Raw genomic sequence first — 7,539 nt, 5'->3', positions numbered from 1 at the left:
GAAGTTTTGCTTGCAGTATATTCCGCTATCTTTTCGTTATGAGTTGGTGTTTCGGATTCCCGGTGTTCTTTTGTTTAGTGCATTTGCCTTCCCTTGACACTGAGAAACCACATGACGAAAGTGAAACACCACCGTCTGTTCATCTGCAGAGCGCGATGAAATTATTCACTCTACATTCATTGCCTTTAATATTCTTGCCATCAGTGGTGGGCGCTGCCTTCAGAAAGCGCTTTTCTTTCTGATTTACATGATAGTTTGTCTTCCTCGGAGCTGGACTGCTTGGGATACCTTCACTGCTAGCAGGAGGTGGCTCGTTGGTCTAGGGGTATGATTCCTGCTTTGGGTGCAGGAGGTCCCGGGTTCAAATCCCGGACGAGCCCTACCGTTTTGACCGTGCTGAAGAGTAGGTGTAGCTCACCCACGTTTGTAGCTCTGCAATGAAGAACAGATGCGTGCCGCAGCACGCTGTGTGTGGCCCTACGGTCATGAAGGGACCGTTTGATATGGCAAGAATCTGATACCAATAAATTACATAGGTCGATTTCTGTAGAAGAGCCGACAGTAATCTTGCATGCTACGGAAAACAAAGGTTGTCTTTGCAGAACGTGTGCACCGTGATTGGAGACGAAGCTCAATCGTGGAGCAGTCTACCTTCATCTGATTAGCGACAACGTCAACCAAAGCGTGGGATACAAGACTGAGCGTAGTTAAGAGTTTCTCACTATTAGTTACGTTCACGCTTCAAGAGAGTTGTGACAAGGCGAGTGCAAAGAGCTCAGGAAAGCCAGTATGAAGCGAACTTGAAGTAGTCTTGAAGAAATGGATACTAAATTTTGCCGGCCAGAATGGGGCTACGAGCGTTCTGAGTTACTGAATACCGGTGCACTATGGGAGCAAGAGCATTTGACAGTAAAATAACGCGATATCGGTGTAGCACACGACATTTATTATCCCTGCATACGCAGACGTGACGTTATCTCGGAAATGGAATCCGAAAACGGGTTTAAAAAAAGTCGTGCTTCCGCCCGGGATCGAACCGGGGACCTTCTGCGTGTAAAGCAGACGTGATAACCGCTACACCACGGAAACGACGGTTTTGCCGTTGTACTACCTGGAAAACCGTAGTTCCAACAGATTTTTCCTGCGTAAGCAAGGGCATCGGCTACGAGCTCCGTCCGATTCTAGAAGCTGCTATAGTAATAGACAACGATAAAAACAATCAAACCGCAACAGCCAGGGAGAACGCTGGGTGAGCAGTAGCTCTGCACGGTGATACCAAGAACGGAGGCGTTACTCATGTGCATCGAGAAGGCTCGTTGGTCTCGGGGTATGATCCCTGCTTCGGGTGCAGGAGGTCCCGGGTTCAAATCCCGGACGAGCCCTTGCGTTTCGTGCAAACGTGTGGCGACTACTGGCATGCCGGCGGCTGTTCCGCGCATTTCCAGCCCTCCAGGTAAGCACAAAAACCAAGTAGCCGCTTCTGAAAGAGTTTCATGTATCATTTGAGCCATCTGCAGCCTGGTGGTTGGACGTTTGAAATTGATTTAAATGTTCACCGTAGAGATTGTAGCAAGTGTCTTGTTGAGTGCGACAAAAAAGTGTTTCCGCCCGGAATCGAACCGGTGACGTTCTGCGTGTTGGCAGACGTGATAACCGCTACACCACGGAAACTGCTACGCTGTGAGCTCCACATGTGACACAACTTGAGGACGATCGCAACTTTGGCGTAAAAATCACTTTGCGGAAACGCACAATGCAGGAATTTCGCATTCGTACCTAACAATCGACAGCACCCTTGCCTGTCTGAATGCCACCATGAATAAGAGCCCAAGAAGTCGTCGGCAATGAACGCGGCCGAGTCCTCGGTAGCATCAGCTACTCTTGCTTTCCGTACGAGCTACCGTCAATTCGCGCAGTCGCTATTGCAAATGATGTCACCAAAAGCAATCACTTCGTTAGCGGCTAGGATCCCGGGCCCAGCGGTAGCTCTACATGGAGGCACCAGCAGCCCCGACAGGCCGCCGCTGGCGCGCCGGCGCCCGGACCCGCGACCCCTAATGACGTTGCAGTCGATGTATTTCTTAATATCGCTTTTCGAAGAAGCAAGCCAGGTGTAAATCACACAGTATTTTACTGATGATCTGGAAACGCAAATTTAGAACAAGTAGAACATTATATAAAATTTTGTTGTGTGGTCGAGCGGTACCCACCCTTCGCTCTTCCCAGATTATCGTTGCTGCGCGGAATGATTGTTAAAGCACCGACGGCTTCAGAGTTCGTCTTCTCCAACGTTTGCTTTTGCAGTACATTCCGCAATCTTTTCGTTATGAGTCGTCTGTTTCGGTTTCCCGATGTAGTTTTGCTCACAGCTCCCGACTTCTCTTAACCCCGAGCCACCACTAGCCGAAAATTCCGCACTGCAGTCTGGTCAATCTGCAGAGCTCGATAAGAGCATCGCGGTCGTTCCTGAGCTAATGAAACGGCCGTATCTGTAGTTGTTCCCAGATGTCTCCCACAGCAACGGCCTCCCGGACGCCTGCATTACAGGAGTACGCCACTACTCCCAGCCATACAATTGCATTTGAAAGCAGAATAACATGAGCTACAGAGCAACTCCGATTTTTGTGTCTGACCTACTTCTAATGATACTGTGGTCGGTTTACTTACTACTATCGCTGCTGGACGAAGCAGACCAGTTGAAAGCCACACGGTATTCTTGTAATGAACAGGTAATGGAAATTTAGGTAAAACGATATCAAAAAAAGTTGCGTGGTGGAGCGACACATACAGTTGGCTCTTCGTAGGTGATCATTGCTGCACGGAATAATTCTTAAGGCACCGACGCCTTCAGGAGTCGTGTTTGGAAGTTTTGCTTGCAGTATATTCCGCTATCTTTTCGTTATGAGTTGGTGTTTCGGATTCCCGGTGTTCTCTTGTTTAGTGCATTTGCCTTCCCTTGACACTGAGAAACCACATGACGAAAGTGAAACACCACCGTCTGTTCATCTGCAGAGCGCGATGAAATTATTCACTCTACATTCATTGCCTTTAATATTCTTGCCATCAGTGGTGGGCGCTGCCTTCAGAAAGCGCTTTTCTTTCTGATTTACATGAAAGTTTGTGTTCCTCGGAGCTGGACTGCTTGGGATTACCTTCACTGCTAGCAGGAGGTGGCTCGTTGGTCTAGGGGTATGATTCCTGCTTTGGGTGCAGGAGGTCCCGGGTTCAAATCCCGGACGAGCCCTACCGTTTTGACCGTGCTGAAGAGTAGGTGTAGCTCACCCACGTTTGTAGCTCTGCAATGAAGAACAGATGCGTGCCGCAGCACGCTGTGTGTGGCCCTACGGTCATGAAGGGACCGTTTGATATGGCAAGAATCTGATACCAGTAAATTACATAGGTCGATTTCTGTAGAAGAGCCGACAGTAATCTTGCATGCTACGGAAAACAAAGGTTGTCTTTGCAGAACGTGTGCACCGTGATTGGAGACGAAGCTCAATCGTGGAGCAGTCTACCTTCATCTGATTAGCGACAACGTCAACCAAAGCGTGGGATACAAGACTGAGCGTAGTTAAGAGTTTCTCACTATTAGTTACGTTCACGCTTCAAGAGAGTTGTGACAAGGCGAGTGCAAAGAGCTCAGGAAAGCCAGTATGAAGCGAACTTGAAGTAGTCTTGGAGAAATGGATACTAAATTTTGCCGGCCAGAATGGGGCTACGAGCGTTCTGAGTTACTGAATACCGGTGCACTATGGGAGCAAGAGCATTTGACAGTAAAATAACGCGATATCGGTGTAGCACACGACATTTATTATCCCTGCATACGCAGACGTGACGTTATCTCGGAAATGGAATCCGAAAACGGGTTTAAAAAAAGTCGTGCTTCCGCCCGGGATCGAACCGGGGACCTTCTGCGTGTAAAGCAGACGTGATAACCGCTACACCACGGAAACGACGGTTTTGCCGTTGTACTACCTGGAAAACCGTAGTTCCAACAGATTTTTCCTGCGTAAGCAAGGGCATCGGCTACGAGCTCCGTCCGATTCTAGAAGTTGCTATAGTAAAAGACAACGATAAAAACAATCAAACCGCAACAGCCAGGGAGAACGCTGGGTGAGCAGTAGCTCTGCACGGTGATACCAAGAACGGAGGCGTTACTCATGTGCATCGAGAAGGCTCGTTGGTCTCGGGGTATGATCCCTGCTTCGGGTGCAGGAGGTCCCGGGTTCAAATCCCGGACGAGCCCTTGCGTTTCGTGCAAACGTGTGGCGACTACTGGCATGCCGGCGGCTGTTCCGCGCATTTCCAGCCCTCCAGGTAAGCACAAAAACCAAGTAGCCGCTTCTGAAAGAGTTTCATGTATCATTTGAGCCATCTGCAGCCTGGTGGTTGGACGTTTGAAATTGATTTAAATGTTCACCGTAGAGATTGTAGCAAGTGTCTTGTTGAGTGCGACAAAAAAGTGTTTCCGCCCGGAATCGAACCGGTGACGTTCTGCGTGTTGGCAGACGTGATAACCGCTACACCACGGAAACTGCTACGCTGTGAGCTCCACATGTGACACAACTTGAGGACGATCGCAACTTTGGCGTAAAAATCACTTTGCGGAAACGCACAATGCAGGAATTTCGCATTCGTACCTAACAATCGACAGCACCCTTGCCTGTCTGAATGCCACCATGAATAAGAGCCCAAGAAGTCGTCGGCAATGAACGCGGCCGAGTCCTCGGTAGCATCAGCTACTCTTGCTTTCCGTACGAGCTACCGTCAATTCGCGCAGTCGCTATTGCAAATGATGTCACCAAAAGCAATCACTTCGTTAGCGGCTAGGATCCCGGGCCCAGCGGTAGCTCTACATGGAGGCACCAGCAGCCCCGACAGGCCGCCGCTGGCGCGCCGGCGCCCGGACCCGCGACCCCTAATGACGTTGCAGTCGATGTATTTCTTAATATCGCTTTTCGAAGAAGCAAGCCAGGTGTAAATCACACAGTATTTTACTGATGATCTGGAAACGCAAATTTAGAACAAGTAGAACATTATATAAAATTTTGTTGTGTGGTCGAGCGGTACCCACCCTTCGCTCTTCCCAGATTATCGTTGCTGCGCGGAATGATTGTTAAAGCACCGACGGCTTCAGAGTTCGTCTTCTCCAACGTTTGCTTTTGCAGTACATTCCGCAATCTTTTCGTTATGAGTCGTCTGTTTCGGTTTCCCGATGTAGTTTTGCTCACAGCTCCCGACTTCTCTTAACCCCGAGCCACCACTAGCCGAAAATTCCGCACTGCAGTCTGGTCAATCTGCAGAGCTCGATAAGAGCATCGCGGTCGTTCCTGAGCTAATGAAACGGCCGTATCTGTAGTTGTTCCCAGATGTCTCCCACAGCAACGGCCTCCCGGACGCCTGCATTACAGGAGTACGCCACTACTCCCAGTCATACAATTGCATTTGAAAGCAGAATAACATGAGCTACAGAGCAACTCCGATTTTTGTGTCTGACCTACTTCTAATGATACTGTGGTCGGTTTACTTACTACTATCGCTGCTGGACGAAGCAGACCAGTTGAAAGCCACACGGTATTCTTGTAATGAACAGGTAATGGAAATTTAGGTAAAACGATATCAAAAAAAGTTGCGTGGTGGAGCGACACATACAGTTGGCTCTTCGTAGGTGATCATTGCTGCACGGAATAATTCTTAAGGCACCGACGCCTTCAGGAGTCGTGTTTGGAAGTTTTGCTTGCAGTATATTCCGCTATCTTTTCGTTATGAGTTGGTGTTTCGGATTCCCGGTGTTCTCTTGTTTAGTGCATTTGCCTTCCCTTGACACTGAGAAACCACATGACGAAAGTGAAACACCACCGTCTGTTCATCTGCAGAGCGCGATGAAATTATTCACTCTACATTCATTGCCTTTAATATTCTTGCCATCAGTGGTGGGCGCTGCCTTCAGAAAGCGCTTTTCTTTCTGATTTACATGAAAGTTTGTGTTCCTCGGAGCTGGACTGCTTGGGATTACCTTCACTGCTAGCAGGAGGTGGCTCGTTGGTCTAGGGGTATGATTCCTGCTTTGGGTGCAGGAGGTCCCGGGTTCAAATCCCGGACGAGCCCTACCGTTTTGACCGTGCTGAAGAGTAGGTGTAGCTCACCCACGTTTGTAGCTCTGCAATGAAGAACAGATGCGTGCCGCAGCACGCTGTGTGTGGCCCTACGGTCATGAAGGGACCGTTTGATATGGCAAGAATCTGATACCAGTAAATTACATAGGTCGATTTCTGTAGAAGAGCCGACAGTAATCTTGCATGCTACGGAAAACAAAGGTTGTCTTTGCAGAACGTGTGCACCGTGATTGGAGACGAAGCTCAATCGTGGAGCAGTCTACCTTCATCTGATTAGCGACAACGTCAACCAAAGCGTGGGATACAAGACTGAGCGTAGTTAAGAGTTTCTCACTATTAGTTACGTTCACGCTTCAAGAGAGTTGTGACAAGGCGAGTGCAAAGAGCTCAGGAAAGCCAGTATGAAGCGAACTTGAAGTAGTCTTGGTGAAATGGATACTAAATTTTGCCGGCCAGAATGGGGCTACGAGCGTTCTGAGTTACTGAATACCGGTGCACTATGGGAGCAAGAGCATTTGACAGTAAAATAACGCGATATCGGTGTAGCACACGACATTTATTATCCCTGCATACGCAGACGTGACGTTATCTCGGAAATGGAATCCGAAAACGGGTTTAAAAAAAGTCGTGCTTCCGCCCGGGATCGAACCGGGGACCTTCTGCGTGTAAAGCAGACGTGATAACCGCTACACCACGGAAACGACGGTTTTGCCGTTGTACTACCTGGAAAACCGTAGTTCCAACAGATTTTTCCTGCGTAAGCAAGGGCATCGGCTACGAGCTCCGTCCGATTCTAGAAGTTGCTATAGTAAAAGACAACGATAAAAACAATCAAACCGCAACAGCCAGGGAGAACGCTGGGTGAGCAGTAGCTCTGCACGGTGATACCAAGAACGGAGGCGTTACTCATGTGCATCGAGAAGGCTCGTTGGTCTCGGGGTATGATCCCTGCTTCGGGTGCAGGAGGTCCCGGGTTCAAATCCCGGACGAGCCCTTGCGTTTCGTGCAAACGTGTGGCGACTACTGGCATGCCGGCGGCTGTTCCGCGCATTTCCAGCCCTCCAGGTAAGCACAAAAACCAAGTAGCCGCTTCTGAAAGAGTTTCATGTATCATTTGAGCCATCTGCAGCCTGGTGGTTGGACGTTTGAAATTGATTTAAATGTTCACCGTAGAGATTGTAGCAAGTGTCTTGTTGAGTGCGACAAAAATGTGTTTCCGCCCGGAATCGAACCGGTGACGTTCTGCGTGTTGGCAGACGTGATAACCGCTACACCACGGAAACTGCTACGCTGTGAGCTCCACATGTGACACAACTTGAGGACGATCGCAACTTTGGCGTAAAAATCACTTTGCGGAAACGCACAATGCAGGAATTTCGCATTCGTACCTAACAATCGACAGCACCCTTGCCTGTCTGAATGC

General features: G+C 49.1%; 9 non-coding genes across 9 annotated transcripts; 6 read left to right on the top strand and 3 right to left on the bottom strand.

Annotated features, from left to right (window-relative positions):
• Positions 1 to 308: 308 nt before the first annotated feature.
• Positions 309 to 380, top strand: Trnap-ugg (transfer RNA proline (anticodon UGG)). Its single transcript has one exon. It is a non-coding gene; the product is annotated as a tRNA-Pro (tRNA).
• Positions 381 to 1,016: 636 nt separating this feature from the next.
• On the bottom strand, positions 1,017 to 1,089 carry Trnav-uac (transfer RNA valine (anticodon UAC)). The gene has a single exon. It is a non-coding gene; the product is annotated as a tRNA-Val (tRNA).
• A 221-nt stretch (positions 1,090 to 1,310) lies between these two features.
• Trnap-cgg (transfer RNA proline (anticodon CGG)) lies at positions 1,311 to 1,382 on the top strand. Its single transcript has one exon. It is a non-coding gene; the product is annotated as a tRNA-Pro (tRNA).
• A 1,790-nt stretch (positions 1,383 to 3,172) lies between these two features.
• On the top strand, positions 3,173 to 3,244 carry Trnap-ugg (transfer RNA proline (anticodon UGG)). The gene has a single exon. It is a non-coding gene; the product is annotated as a tRNA-Pro (tRNA).
• A 636-nt stretch (positions 3,245 to 3,880) lies between these two features.
• On the bottom strand, positions 3,881 to 3,953 carry Trnav-uac (transfer RNA valine (anticodon UAC)). The gene has a single exon. It is a non-coding gene; the product is annotated as a tRNA-Val (tRNA).
• A 221-nt stretch (positions 3,954 to 4,174) lies between these two features.
• Trnap-cgg (transfer RNA proline (anticodon CGG)) lies at positions 4,175 to 4,246 on the top strand. The gene has a single exon. It is a non-coding gene; the product is annotated as a tRNA-Pro (tRNA).
• Positions 4,247 to 6,036: 1,790 nt separating this feature from the next.
• Positions 6,037 to 6,108, top strand: Trnap-ugg (transfer RNA proline (anticodon UGG)). Its single transcript has one exon. It is a non-coding gene; the product is annotated as a tRNA-Pro (tRNA).
• Positions 6,109 to 6,744: 636 nt separating this feature from the next.
• Trnav-uac (transfer RNA valine (anticodon UAC)) lies at positions 6,745 to 6,817 on the bottom strand. The gene has a single exon. It is a non-coding gene; the product is annotated as a tRNA-Val (tRNA).
• A 221-nt stretch (positions 6,818 to 7,038) lies between these two features.
• On the top strand, positions 7,039 to 7,110 carry Trnap-cgg (transfer RNA proline (anticodon CGG)). Its single transcript has one exon. It is a non-coding gene; the product is annotated as a tRNA-Pro (tRNA).
• The last annotated feature ends 429 nt before the right edge of the window (positions 7,111 to 7,539 follow it).

This window comes from Schistocerca gregaria, chromosome 2 (assembly GCF_023897955.1).
Source record: "Schistocerca gregaria isolate iqSchGreg1 chromosome 2, iqSchGreg1.2, whole genome shotgun sequence".
Lineage (NCBI taxonomy): Eukaryota > Metazoa > Arthropoda > Insecta > Orthoptera > Acrididae > Schistocerca > Schistocerca gregaria.
The sequence above is the reverse complement of the archived record's forward strand: the minus strand, read 5'-3'. Positions and strand labels throughout refer to the sequence as shown.